Genomic DNA, 16,004 nt, shown 5'->3' on the forward strand with positions numbered 1-16,004 from the left:
TAGGTGGAAGGGAACCAGCCCCTAAGTGGGCTGGGCACCAACCTCCCCCTAGGGCCCATGCGCCTAGGGTTGGGGGAAACCCTGGAGGGGGCGCCCCCCTTGACTTGGGGGGCAAGCCACCCTCCCTGGCCGCTGCCCCTCCCACCAGATGGGATCTAAGGGGCCGGCCCCCCTCTCCCTTGCCCCTATATATAGTGGAGGGGTGGGAGGGCAGCCGCACCCCTGGCCTGGCGCAGCCCTCTCCTCCTCCAACTCCTCCTCCTCCTCCGTAGTGCTTAGCGAAGCTCTACCGGAGAACCACGAGCTCCACTGCCACCACGCCGTCGTGCTGCTGGAGTTCTCCCTCAACTTCTCCTCTCCCCTTGCTGGATCAAGAAGGAGGAGACGTCCCCGGGCTGTACGTGTGTTGAACGCGGAGGCGCCGTCCGTTCGGCGCTAGATCGGATCTTCCGCGATTTGAATCGCTGCGAGTACGACTCCATCAACCGCGTTCTTGTAAGGCTTCCACTTAGCGATCTTCAAGGGTATGAAGATGCATTCCCTCTCTCTCGTTGCTAGCATCTCCTAGATTGATCTTTGTGACACGTAGGAAAATTTTGAATTATTGCGACGTTCCCCAACAGTGGCATCATGAGCCAGGTCTATGCGTAGATTCTATGCACGAGTAGAACACAAAGTAGTTGTGGGCGATGATTTGTCCAATTTGCTTGCCGTCACTAGTCTTATCTTGATTCGGCGGCATTGTGGGATGAAGCGGCCCGGACCGACCTTACACTTACACTTACGTGAGACAGGTTCCACCGACTGACATGCACTTGATGCATAAGGTGGCTAGCGGGTGTCTGTCTCTCCCACTTTAGTCGGATCGGATTCGATGAAGAGGGTCCTTATGAAGGGTAAATAGAAATTGGCATATCACCGTTGTGGCTTTTGCGTAGGTAAGAAACGTTCTTGGTAGAAACCCATAGCAGCCACGTAAAACATGCAACAACAATTAGAGGACGTCTAACTTGTTTTTGCAGGGTATGCTATGTGATGTGATATGGCCAAAAGGATGTGATGAATGATATATGTGATGTATGAAATTGATCATGTTCTTGTAATAGGAATCACGACTTGCATGTCGATGAGTATGACAACCGGCAGGAGCCATAGGAGTTGTCTTAATTTATTGTTTGACCTGCATGTCAATGAAAAACGCCATGTAATTATTTTACTTTATTGCTAACCGTTAGCCATAGTAGTAGAAGTAATAGTTGGTGAGACAACTTCATGAAGACACGATGATGGAGATCATGGTGTCATGCCGGTGACGAAGGTGATCATGCCGCGCCTCGAAGATGGAGATCAAAAGGCGCAAGATGATACTAGCCATATCATGTCACTTTATGATTTGCATGTGACGTTTGTCATGTTTACATCTTATTTGCTTAGAACGACGGTAGCATAAATAAGATGATCCCTCACTAAAATTTCAAGAGATGTGTTCCCCCTAACTGTGCACCGTTGCGAAGGTTCGTTGTTTCGAAGCACCACGTGATGATCGGGTGTGATAGATTCTAACGTTCGCATACAACGGGTGTAAGCCAGATTTACACATCCGAAACACTTAGGTTGACTTGACGAGCCTAGCATGTACAGACATGGCCTCGGAACACGGAAGACCGAAAGGTCGAACATGAGTCGTATAGCAGATACGATCAACATGAAGATGTTCACCGATGATGACTAGTCCGTCTCACGTGATGATCGGATACGACCTAGTTGACTCGGATCATGCATCACTTAGATGACTAGAGGGATGTCTATCTGAGTGGGAGTTCATTAAAAAATTGATTAGATGAACTTAATTATCATGAACATAGTCAAAAGGTCTTTGCAAATTATGTCGTAGCTTACGCTTTAGTTCTACTAAGATATGTTCCTAGAGAAAATTTAGTTGAAAGTTGATAGTAGCAATTATGCGGACTGGGTCCGTAAACTGAGGATTGTCCTCATTGCTGCACAGAAGGCTTATGTCCTTAATGCACCGCTCAGTGTGCTGAACCTCGAGCGTCGTTTGTGGATGTTGCGAACATCTGAAATACACGTTTTGATGACTACGTGATAGTTTAGTGCGTAATGTTAAAACGGTATAGAATTAAGGCACCGAAGACGTTTTTGAAACGTCGCAGAACATATGAGATGTTCCAAAGAATAAAATTGGGATTTCAGACTAGTGCCCATGTCAAGAGGTATGAGACCTCTGACAAGTTTCTTAAGCCTGCAAACTAAGGGAGAAAAGCTCAATCGTTGAGCATGTGCTCAGATTGTCTAAGTACTACAATCGCTTGAATCGAGTGGGAGTTAATCTTCCAGTTGAGATAGTGATGGTTCTCCATAGTCACTGCCACCAAGCTATTAGAGCTTCGTGATGAACTATAACATATCAGGGATAGACATGATGATCCTTGAGCAACTCGCGATGTTTGACACCGCGAAAGTAGAAATCAAGTAGGAGCATCAATTGTTGATGGTTAGTAAAACCACTAGTTTCAAGAAGGGCATGGGAAACAAGGGATACTTCATGAAACGACAAATTAGTTGCAGCTCTAGTGAAGAAAGCCAAGGTTGAACCCAAACCCGAGACTAAGTGCTTCTGTAATGAGGGGAACGGTCACTGAAGCAGAACTACCCTAGATACTTGGTAGATGAGAAGGCAGGCAAGGTCGACAGAAGTATATTGGATATACATTATATTAATGTGTACTTTACTAGTACTCCTAGTAGCACCAGGGTATTAGATACCGGTTCGGTTGCTAAGTGTTGGTAACTCGAAATAAAAGGCTACTGAATAAACGGAGACTAGCTAAAGGTGAGATGACGATATGTGTTGGAAGTGTTTCCAAGGTTGATGTGATCAAACATCGCACGCTCCCTCTACCATCGAGATTGGTGTTAAACCTAAATAATTGTTATTTGGTGTTTGCGTTGAGCATAGACATGATTGGATTATGTTCATCGCAATACGGTAATTCATTTAAGGAGAATAATGGTTACTCTGTTTATTTGAGTAATACCTTCAATGGTCTTGCACCTAAAATGAATGGTTTATTGAATCTCGATCGTAGTGATACACATGTTCATGCCAAAAGATATAAGATAGTAATGATAGTACCACATACTTGTGGCACTGCCATTTGAGTCATATTGGTATAAAACGCATGAAGAAGCTCCATGTTGATGGATCTTTGGACTCACTCGTTTTTGAAAAGATTGAGACATGCGAACCATGTTATTGGTAGATATGCATGAAGAAACTCCATACAGATGGATCGTTTGAACTCACTTGATTTTGAATCACTTGAGACATGCAAATCATACCACATGGGCAAGATGACTGAAAGGCCTTGTTTTTCAGTGAAATGGAACAAGAGAGCAACTTGTTGGAAGGAATACATTTGATGTGTGCAGTCCAATGAGTGCTGAGGCACGCAGTGGATATCATTATGTTCTTACTTTACAGATGATTTGAGTAGATACTGAGAATATTTACTTGATGAAACACAAGTCTGAATTATTGAAAGGTTCAAGTAATTTCAGAGTGAAGTTGAAGATCGTCGTGACAAGAGGATAAAAATGTCTATGATATGATCATAGAGATGAATATCTGAGTTACGAGTTTGGCACACAATTAAGACATTGTGGAAATTGTTTCACAAGTAATACCGCCTGGAACACCATAGTGTGATGGTGTGTCCAAACATCATAACTGCACCCTATTGGATATGGTGCATACCATGACGTCTCTTATCGAATTACCACTATCGTTTATGGGTTAGGCATTAGAGACAACCACATTCACTTTAAATAGGGCACCACGCAATTCCGTTGAGACGACACCGTATGAACTATGGTTTAGAGAAACCTAAGCTGTCGTTTCTTAAAAGTTTGGGGCTGCGACGCTTATGTGAAAATGTTTCAGGCTGATAAGCTCGAACCCGAAGCGGATAAATGCATCTTCATAGAATACCCAAAACAGTTGGGTATACCTCCTATTTCAGATCCGGAAGCAAGGTGACTGTTTCTAGAAACAGGTCCTTTCTCGAGGAAAAGTTTCTCTCGAAAGAATTGAGTGGGAGGATGGTGGAGACTTGATGAGGTTATTGAACCGTCACTTCAACTAGTGTGTAGCAGGGCACAAGAAGTTGTTCCTGTGGCACCTACACCAATTGAAGTGGAAGCTTATGACAGTGGTCATGAAACTTCAGAGCAAGTCACTACCAAACCTCGTAGGACGACAAGGATGTGTACTACTTCAGAGTGGTACGTAATCCTGTCTTAGAAGTCATGTTGCTAGACAACAATGAACCTACGAGCTATGGAGAAACGATGGTGGGCCCGGATTCCGACGAATGGCTCGAGGCCATAAAATCCGAGAGGATCCATGTATGAAAACAAAGTATAGACTTTGGAAGAACTACTTGATGGTCGTAAGGCTGTTGGGTACAGATGGATTTTAAAAGGAAGACAGACAATGATGGTAAGTGTCACCATTAAGAAAGCTCGACTTGTCGTTAAGATGTTTTCCGGCAAGTTCAAGGAGTTGACTGCGATGAGACTTTCTCACTCGTAGCGATGCTAAGAGTCTGTTGGAATTATATTAGTAGTTACTGCATTATTTATGAAATCTTGCAGATAGGATGTCAAAACATTGTTTCCTCGACGATTTTCTTGAGGAAAGGTTGTATGTGATACAACCAGAAGGTTTTGTCAATCCTGAAAGATGCTAACAAGTATGCAAAGCTCCAGCAATCCTTCTAAGGATTGGAGTAAGCATCTCGGAGTTGGAATGTACGCTTTGATGAGATGATCAAAGATTTTGGGTTTATACAAAGTTTATGAGAAACTTGTATTTCCAAAGAAGTGAGTGGGAGCAATATAGAATTTTTGATGAGTATATGTTGTTAACATATTGTTGATAAGAAATGATATAGAATTTCTGGAAAGCATACAGGGTTATTTGAAAAGTGTTTTTCAATGGAAAACCTGGATTAAGCTACTTGAACATTGAGCATCAAGATCTATAAGGATAGATAAAAAACGCTCAATAGTACTTTCAAATGAATACATACCGTGACAAGATTTTGAAGGAGTTCAAAATAGATCAGCAAAGAAGGAGTTCTTGGCTGTGTTACAAGGTGTGAGTATTGAGTAAGAATCAAGACCTGACCACGGCAGAAGAGAGAGAAAGGACGAAGGTCGTCCCCTATGCTTTAGACGTAGGCTCTACAATATGCTATGCTGTGTACCGCACCTGAAGTGTGCCTTGCCATGAGTTAGTCAAGGGGTACAATAGTGATCCAGGAATAGATCACATGACAGCGGTCGAACTTATCCTTAGTAACTAGTGGACTAAGGAATTTTCTCGATTATGGAGGTGGTAAAAGAGTTCGTCGTAAAGGGTTACGTCGATGCAAACTTTGACACTAATCCGGATGACTCTGAGTAGTAAACCGGATTCGTATAGTAGAGCAGTTATTTGGAATAGCTCCAAGTAGCGCGTGGTAGCTGCATCTACAAGATGACATAGAGATTTGTAAAGCACACACGGATCTGAAAGGTTCAGACCCGTTGACTAATAACCTCTCTCACAAGCGAGATATGAACAAACCCCATGGGCGTTGGATTCATTACAATCACATAGTGATGTGAACTAGATTATTGACTCTAGTGCAAGTGGGAGACTGTTGGAAATATGCCCTAGAGGCAATAATAAATGGTTATTATTGTATTTCCTTGTTCATGATAATTGTCTATTGTTCATGCTATAATTGTATTAACTGGAAACCGTAATACATGTGTGAATACATAGACCACAACATGTCCCTAGTAAGCCTCTAGTTGACTAGCTCGTTGATCAATAGATGGTCATGGTTTCCTGGCCATGGGCATTGGATGTCGTTGATAATGGGATCACATCATTGGGAGAATGATGTGATGGACAAGACCCAATCCTAAGCATAGCACAAGATCGTGTAGTTCGTTTGCTAAGAGCTTTTCTAATGTCAAGTACCGTTTCCTTAGACCATGAGATTGTGCAACTCCTGGATACTGTAGGAATGCTTTGGGTGTACCAAACGTCACAACATAACTGGGTGGCTATAAAGGTGCACTACAGGTATCTCCGAAAGTGTCTGTTGGGTTGGCATGAATCGAGACTGGGATTTGTCACTCCGTATGACGGAGAGGTATCTCTGGGCCCACTCGGTAATGCATCATCATAATGAGCTCAATGTGACTAAGGAGTTAGCCACGGGATCATGCGTTACGGAACGAGTAAAGAGACTTGCCGGTAAAAAGATTGAGCGAGGTATTGGGATACCGACGATCGAATCTCGGGCAAGCAACGTGCCGATAGACAAAGGGAATTGTATACGGGATTGATTGAATCCCCGACATCGTGGTTCATCCGATGAGATCATTGTGGAACATGTGGGAGCCAATATGGTTATCCAGATCCCGCTATTGGTTATTGGCCGGAGAGGTGTCTCGGTCATGTCTGCATGGTTCCCGAACCCGTAGGGTCTACACACTTAAGGTTCGGTGATGCTAGAGTTGTTATGGGAAATAGTATGTGGTTACCGAAGGATGTTCGGAGTCCCGGATAGGATCCCGGACGTCACGAGGAGTTCCGGAATGGTCCGGAGGTAAAGATTTATATATGGGAAGTCATCATACGGTCACCGGAAGTGTTCGGGGTATGCCGGTATTGTACCGGGGCCACCGAAGGGGTTTCGGGGGTCCACCTGCCCCGGAGGGCCTTATGGGCTGTAGGTGGAAGGGAACCAGCCCCTAAGTGGGCTGGGCACCAACCTCCCCCTAGGGCCCATGCGCCTAGGGTTGGGGGAAACCCTGGAGGGGGCGCCCCCTTTGACTTGGGGGGCAAGCCACCCTCCCTGGCCGCCGCCCCTCCCACCAGATGGGATCTAAGGGGTCGGCCCCCCTCTCCCTTGCCCCTATATATAGTGGAGGGGTGGGAGGGCAGCCGCACCCCTGGCTTGGCGCAGCCCTCTCCTCCTCCAACTCCTCCTCCTCCTCCGTAGTGCTTAGCGAAGCTCTGCCGGAGAACCACGAGCTCCACTGCCACCACGCCGTCGTGCTGCTGGAGTTCTCCCTCAACTTCTCCTCTCCCCTTGTTGGATCAAGAAGGAGGAGACGTCCCCGGGCTGTACGTGTGTTGAACGCGGAGGCGCCGTCCGTTCGGCGCTAGATCGGATCTTCCGCGATTTGAATCGCTGCGAGTACGACTCCATCAACCGCGTTCTTGTAACGCTGCCGCTTAGCGATCTTCAAGGGTATGAAGATGCATTCCCTCTCTCTCGTTGCTAGCATCTCCTAGATTGATCTTGGTGACACGTAGGAAAATTTTGAATTATTGCTACGTTCCCCAACAGGCACACCCTTGTAGCATGCCCGGTCCCATAGTAAAGAAATATAAGTCCATTACGGGGCGCGGAACCGTTCTTGAAGGATGTCTCGATGGGCCATGCAAAATACAAGCAACACCGGACAACATACCAACACACAGCCTTAGAGCATGTTGGATACTCCGGCAAGTGGCCAAGAGCGGCGAGAATATCCTCATCAAGAATATCCCAGAACAACACCCCCGAGAAGACGACGACCCCAGAGTATTGACGATCTTCGAGACATTCGCCTCAAACAATAAGCGCAAAAGGGCACTCCGCGACCTCGCCGAAGTCTGTCAAATCGCCGCGAAAAACCCTTGGAACGACACGGCTATAACCTTTAATGCCGGCGACGAACCGAAATACAAGACAGTCCGAGCGCCAGCCGCATTAGTCCTCAGTCCCATCGTGGACAGCTTTAGACTCACCAAGGTCCTCATGGACGGCGGCAACGGACTAAACCTCATCTATGAGGATACACTCCACAAAATGGAAATAGACAGAAGTCGCATCAAGCAAAGCAGCACGACCTTCCGAGGAATCATTCCCAGTCGGGAGGTGCGGTGCGCGGGAAAAATCACACTTGACGTGGTATTCGGCACGCCGGAGAATTATCGGTTCGAAGAAATAACCTTCCAGGTGGCCCCTTTCAGCAGTGGATATCACGCCCTGTTGGGGTGAGATGCTTTTACACGCTTCCAAGCTATACCTCATTACGGGTACATGAAGCTCAAAATTCCCGGGCCCAACGGCATAATCACTCTTGTGAGTGATCCGGACATAGCACTCCGCGCCGAAAACAAAACCGCATCCCTAGCCCTCAAGGCATTATCTGAAGCCCTCGCGGCCGAGGAATTAACTGCACTGCGCTCCACGGTGGATAGGGACGATGTGATATTAGACAAACAACCCAAATCCACCTCCTTCAAACCGGCAGAAGAAATAGTCAAATTCCAGGTCCACCCAACGGACCCCAAGAAGATAGCATCTATTGGGGCAAAACTAGACCCAACGGTCGACGCCACGCTATGAGATTTCCTTCGTGAAAACTGGGATATATTCGCCTGGCACCCTTCTGACATGCCTGGAATCCCACCCGAACTGGCCGAACATAGCCTCAGTATATTAAAGGGATACAAACCAGTCAAACAAGCACTGTGGCGCTTTTCCGAACCCAAACGCCAAGCTATGGGGGAGGAGCTGGCCAAGCTAATTGAGGCCGGATTCATTAGAGAAATAAAACATCCGGACTGGCTGGCAAACCTGGTGATGGTACCAAAGAAGGACAAATCCTGGCGCCTGTGCGTCGACTTTAAAGACCTAAGGATCCCTTCCCCCTCCCCCGCATCGATCAAATCATTGATGCTATCGCAGGACACGACTCACTATGTTTCCTTGATGCATATTCCGGATACCATCAAATCAAAATGAAGGAATCCGATCAAGCCGCAACAACATTTATTACCCCGTATGGGCCATTCTGCTTCAACACCATGCCCTTCAGGCTCAAGAACGCCGGCGCCACATACCAACGCATGATTCAAACATGCCTGGAGAAACAAATCGACAAGACAGTTGAAGCCTATGTGGACGACGTCGTCATCAAAACTAGGCACGTTGAAACACTAATAGACGATTTACGTCTCACATTCGACAACCTGCGCGCGTATGACATTAAGCTCAATCCGGAAAAGTGTGTTTTCGGCATCCCCGCGGGAAAACTGCTGGGCTTCATCGTTTCCAATAGAGGAATTGAAGCAAATCCAGCCAAAATTCGAGCTCTGTCCCAATTGGCTACGCCAACGGGCCTCAAAGAAGTCCAAAAACTCATGGGTTGCATGGCAGCTCTAAGCCGCTTTATCTCCAGATTGGGAGAAAAGGCACTGCCACTCTATCGCCTTTTACGGCGAACCGATCACTTCGAGTGGACGGACGCGGCAACAGCCGGACTGGAGGAAATAAAAACCCTTCTAGCGAGCAACCCAATCCTGGCTGCGCCAAACGTCAGCGAACCCATGTTATTATACATATCGGCAACACATCAGGTGGTGAGCGCCGTGCTCGTCGTTGAACGAGAACAGGACGGACACAAATTCCCGCTTCAGAAGCCAGTATACTACGTATCCATTGTCCTTACACCATGCAAATCCCAGTACCCCCATTATCAAAAGATAGCATACGCGGTCTTTATGGCATCCCGAAAGCTACGACACTACTTCCAGGAGTGTTCGATCACGGTGGCTTCCGAAGTACCCCTCAATGACATAATAAACAACCGCGATGCCACGGGCCGGATTGCCAAATGGGCCATTGAGCTCCTTCCATTTGATATTATATACAAACCACGTCGAGCTATTAAATCCCAAGTACTGGCTGACTTCGTCGCCGAATGGACAGAGGCCGAACTCCCTATAAAGAGTACGACACATATTCCAATTGGGTTATGTATTTCGATGGCTCCAAAATGCTGGCAGGGCTAGGAGCGGGCGTCGTTTTAACGTCCCCTACTGGAGACGTCGTTCAGTACGTACTCCAAATACTATACACAGACTCCAACAACGCAGCCGAATATGAGGCCTTATTGCATGGTCTCCGGATGGCTGTCTCCATGGGCATACAACGCCTGGAAGTGCGCGGGGACTCAAACCTTGCAATATCTCAAATAAATGGAGACTTCGATGCCAAAGATCCGAAGATGGCAGCTTATCGTAATGCCGTCATAAAAATGTCGGCTCGGTTCGAGGGGCTCGAGTTCCATCATGTGGCTCGAGAAAGTAATCAAGCGGCGGACGTTCTTGCTCGTATCGGCGCTAAGCGCGACCCCGTCCCACCTAATATCTTTCTGGAAGGGCTTTTTAAGCCATCCGTGGTGTGGCAGGGGGAAAACGGCAACGCCAGTCCGGATCCAAACATAACCCCAGATTCCGAACAGACCGGTATCATTGGAGGCTCAGTCACCGAAATAACACCGTTGGCGCATCTCATCATGGCAGTCATTGCCCCATGGAACAAACCTTTCCTGGCCTACCTTAACAAGAAGGAACTTCCTGAGGATCAGAATGAGGCCCGCCGCATTGTCCGGCGTTCGAAGGCCTACAAGGTTCACGACGGAGAGCTCTATAAGAAAAGTGCCACCAGAGTCCTTCAAAGATGTATCTCCGAGGAGGAGGGGCGGCAGCTCCTGGCTGAGATTCATGCCGGTCTCGGTGGGCACCACGCCGCAGATTAGGCGCTTGTTAGCAAGGCCTTCCGTACAGGGTTCTATTGGCTGACGGCCCGAGCGGAAGCACAGGACCTTGTCCAACGTTGCGTTGGATGCCAACTCTTCGCCAACCAAAGCCATATGCCCCCATCGCCCTACAAACAATCCCCATCACTTGGCCTTTTGCGGTTTGGGGAGTGGATATGGTTGGACCCCTTAAAGGAGGAAGCCATAAGAAAAAATATCTGCTGGTCATGGTGGATAAATTCACCAAGTGGATAGAGGCCAAACCAGTTAAAACGGCTGAGGCCGGGCCAGTAATAGACTTTATATCTGGTGTCGTACACCGTTATGGTGTTCCACACAGTATCATCATGAATAACGGCTCCAACTTCACAGCCGACGAAGTGAAAACCTGGTGCGCTAATTTGGGCATCAAACTTGATTACGCCTCTGTCTATCATCCACAGACAAACGGTCAAGTGGAAAGAGCCAATGGTCTTATTATGAGCGGCATTAAGCCTAGACTAGTGCAGTCTTTGAAAGAATCAGACAAGCACTGGGTTGAGGAGCTCAACTCCGTACTCTGGGGGCTGTGGACCACGCCCAATCGCACTACCGGATACACACCTTTCTTCATGGTGTACGGCGCAGAGGCAGTACTGCCCTGCGACATTATTCATGACTCACCTCGAGTGCGCATGTACGAAGAGAGAGAGAGAGAGAGGCCGAGCTCGATCGGCAGGACAACTTAGATGCCCTGGAGGAGGAGCGCGACGCTGCAAAAGCCCGTTCCGCATTTTATCAACAACAGGCTCGCAGGTATCAAAGCAGAGAGGTGCGGGCCAAAACTTACAACGTCGGTGAACTCGTTCTACGCCTGCCGGAGAAGAAAAAGGACAAACTCAAGCCCAAATGGGAGGGTCCCTTCATTATCTAAGAAGTTCTCACCGGAGGGGCGTACCGCCTGCGTGATGCGTCAGACAATCGACTAGAGCCGAACCCCTGGAACGCGGCCAGACTCCGGAGATTCTATGCCTAGCGCCGAAATCTTTGTTCGTCTCCTTCCCCCTATTGTTTCCGTTATTTTTTTTCTCTCTTTTCGTTTTTTCTCTTTAGCTTTAAAAGCTTTCATGCGGTTAGACCGTGCACCCCCGACGCATACATCTTGAAGTATGTTCGTCTATTATACCTGGGGGCTTCTTGGACAGAAGCTTGCTATTATTATTTTCCGAGCATCAAGCTCTTCACATATGTGTTTTCTACCATATGTACCTTTACTTCGCCATTATATGCATCGATATGACTTAAGTTTTGGCCAAGCTGGGTTGCCTGGCTCCTGTGCTTATGCCCTACGTTCCTGTTAGTTCGGTGTAACACCCCGAGACCGACGCTCCAGATGCCTTTCATGTTTGGCGTGTCAGCTCTGTTATTTATTTGTTTGCATTCATCATCGCATCATCTGCATTGCATCCGCATGTTTCATAAAACCTGTAGCCCTTCGCAGTGTCGCTTCTCTCTGTCTTCGTTGACCTTTTGTCAGCCCCCCTTGTCTTTCTCGACCTCTCTCAAACCCCCTCGCGTGCGCGTCTGAATGCTTCCTGAACCTGACCCGCATGGTCATGACCAACAGGTCCGGATCATCTTCAAACATCCCCTAAATATCATCGGTTTATTTATTGAACTCACCTAGTCTATTTTTTTCAGGCCATCCGATTAAGATCGGAGGGACCAAATACCCCTATTCAAAATTCACTTGTTATTTAAAGACTAACCCTAAAACCTAGGGAGAGTTGTCCCATCGTTCCCTCACCCGCCGCCGCCACTCTCCCGCATCCACCTTGGGATCTCTCACGATCCATTCCACCCAACCAGATCGCACCGACCGCCTCCCTCATTTTCAGCATCGAACCAACCCCAGGCCCCTCGATCCACTCCTCGCCCGAGTCCCGGAGCTCCTCCATGTCGTGCTCCTCCTTGAGCCTGAGGACATGCCTCCTTTGCTCGATCCCCACCAACCAGCAGCCCCGTCGCGCCGGCCATGCTCCTCCGTGCTGGCCATCAGCAGCGCACCCCAGCGCCCTGCTCCGGACCTCGACCTCGTCGCCCTCGACCCCGCTCGACTCGCCGGAGAGCTGTCAGCCATGGAGACCACCACGACAAGGCCAGCCCCCGTCGCCCTTATCCTTTTCCTTCGTCCTTCTCCACCTCCCTAATCTCTCTGCTCCCTCTCTGCTGCTATGGACAGGGCTTCGACGCCGCCGTCCTCGTGCTGCATCACCATGGCTGCAACCCGAGCCCTTCCTCGCTCGATCTGGACCAGGAGGGTCCCGAGCATCTCCTCCACCGCCAGGGGAGCTGTCATGGCCATGGACGCCGTCCGCCGCCTCCAGCTCGAAACTCCGGCGGGCCCAAGCCTCGGAGGCGACCGGATCCGGTCCGGATCGACCTCCCCAAGCCCTCATCGCCGGCCTCCCCTGCTGCTGTTTCTGTTCTTCAGAGACGAGAGCAGTAGCGGCTCGCTCGTCCCGAGCGTTGACCGCGCCCTGCCTCGCCTCGATGTGCCTCCGTGGCCCGCAGCCAGCGCCAGGCCTAGCCGAAGCCAGCCAGCCTCAGCCTCTCCCTCCTCACCATCTTGGGCTTGGCCCATGGGTGAGCGCCCACAGCCCCTCCTCTGTTTAGCCCATGTTCTGTGTAGTTTCAGCCCGTTACATTTTTTTCCTGTTTCAGCGATTTTAGCATAATCCAGAGAACGCCAGTTTTCAGAAAAGTCCTTGCACATCATGCATCTGATAACTAATTAAACGTGCATCGGTTTAAAATGATTTTAATATGTAAAATGCTTAGAATTCTGTATAGTTTCATAATATGCCACTTTCATCCCATGTTAAAATGTTTAAAAATGCTGTTTGTTTAAATTTGCTTAAATGCCATGTTAAAATGATTTATTTCATAACTAATTGTCCGTAACTCGGAATTTAATAAACTTTATATGTAAATGGGGTAGAAAAATGCCTAGTTTAACATGGTGCACTTTATTTTGCTGTTTAACAACATTAAAATTGTGATTATGGCAGAACAGTACCAATTCCAAAATATGCATACGAGGATTTTTCGGATTTGTTGTTTGTTGTTCCGGCCTCATTTAAACTTGCCTAAATAGATAGTTTATTTATGCTTCACCTCTTGCCATGTTTAATAACATTTAATATTGTCGAGTACATAAACGAGAGAGAACTAAATAATTGATGTGGTGTTTCATCAATATGCAACTCGTTGCATATTGAGCTCCACTTAACTTGTAGTTTTGTTTGTGCACTTTGCCATGCCATGCCTCTTTAAACCGGACATGCATCATACTTGTTTTTGCATCATGCCATGTGTATGTGGTGATTGTTTACCTTGTTGTTTGCTTCTTTCCGGTTTGCTTCTCTCGTTAGCTTCGGTTTCGTTCCGGAGTTGTGAGGATCCTTTCGACTACGTCCGCTTGTCTTCTTCATGGATTCGTTCTTCTTCCTTGCGGGATCTCAGGCAAGATGACCATACCCTCGAAATCACTTCTATCTTTGCTTGCTAGTTGTTCGCTCTTTTGCTATGCCGCGCTACCTACCACTTGCCATATCATGCCTCCCATATTGCCATGTCAAGCCTCTAACCCACCTTTCCCAGCAAACCGTTGTTTGGCTACGTTACCGCTTTTGCTCAGCCCCTCTTATAGCGTTGCTAGTTGCAGGTGAAGATGGAGTTTGTTCCATGTTGGAACATGGATATGTTGGGATATCACAATATTCTCTTATTTAATTAATGCATCTATATACTTGGTAAAGAGTGGAAGGCTCGGCCTTATGCCTGGTGTTTTGTTCCACTCTTGCTGCCCTAGTTTCCGTCATACCGGTGTTATCTTCCTTGATTTTGCGTTCCTTACGCGGTTGGATGATTTATGGGACCCCCTTGACAGTTCGCTTTGAATAAAACTCCTCCAGCAAGGCCCAACCTTGGTTTTACCATTTACCTACCTAAGCCTTTTTCCCTTGGGTTCTGCGGACTCAAGGGTCATCTTTATTTTAACCCCCGGGCCAGTTCTCCTTCGAGTGCTGGTCCAAACCGAGCGATGTCCGGCGCCCCCTGGGCAACCAGGGTCTATGCCAACCCGACATCTGGCTCATCCGGTGTGCCCTGAGAACGAGATATGTGCAGCTCCTATCGGGATTTGTCGGCACAACGGGTGGTCTTGCTGGTCTTGTTTTACCATTGTCGAAATGTCTTGTAACCAGGATTCCGAGACTGCTCGGGTCTTCCCGGGAGAAGGTTTATCCTTCGTTGACCATGAGAGCTTATAATGGGCTAAGTTGGCACACCCCTGCAGGGTATTATCTTTCGAAATCCGTGCCCGCGGTTATGTGGCAGATGGAAATTTGTTAATATCCGGTTGTAGAGAACTTGACACTTGACTTAATTAAAATACATCAACCACGTGTGTAGCTGTGATGGTCTCTTTTCGACGGAGTCCAGGAAGTGAACATGGCTTTTGGGTTATGTTTGACGTAAGTAGGAGTTCAGGATCACTTCTTGATCATTACTAGTTGACGATAGTTCCGTTGCTCCTCTTCTCGCTCTTATTTGCGTATGTTAGCCACCATATATGCTAGTGCTTGCTGCAGCTCCACCGCATTACCCCATCCTTTCCTATAAGCTTAAATAGTCTTGATCTCGCGGGTGTGAGATTGCTGAGTCCTCGTGACTCACAGATACTTCCAAACAGTTGCAGGTGCCGACGATACCAGTGCAGGTGATGCAACCGAGCTCAAGTGGGAGTTCGACGAGGACCTTGGTCGTTGCTATGTTTCTTTTCATGTTGATCAGTAGTGGTGCCCAGTTGGGACGATCGAGGATCTAGCAGTTGGGTTATCTTCTTTTCTTTTGGCTTTGACCGTAGGCGGTCTATGTGTGTACTCTGATTGATGTATGATTTATTTATGTATTGTGTGAAGTGGCGATTGTAAGCCAACTCTTTATCCCATTCTTGTTCATTACATGGGATTGTGTGAAGATGACCCTTCTTGCGACAAAACCACAATGCGGTTATGCCTCTAAGTCATGCCTCGACACGTGGGAGATATAGCCGCATCGTGGGCGTTACATTCGGCTAGGGCATAAAGGGAGCACCTCTGCGATTGTTACTGCCGGGTCATCCGGATGTATACCTCAGACTGGGTGAAGCCGAAAGCTAGCGTTCTTAAGGGAATATTCAGTCGGTGAACTAAAGATGTTTTTGCATTCGTCCCATCGTGAACCCCCAGAAGCTATACACACTGTGATTTCTTTGTCACAGTTCGGACATGCACATCGAT

This window comes from Aegilops tauschii, chromosome 1 (genome assembly GCF_002575655.3).
Source record: "Aegilops tauschii subsp. strangulata cultivar AL8/78 chromosome 1, Aet v6.0, whole genome shotgun sequence".
Classification (NCBI taxonomy): domain Eukaryota; kingdom Viridiplantae; phylum Streptophyta; class Magnoliopsida; order Poales; family Poaceae; genus Aegilops; species Aegilops tauschii.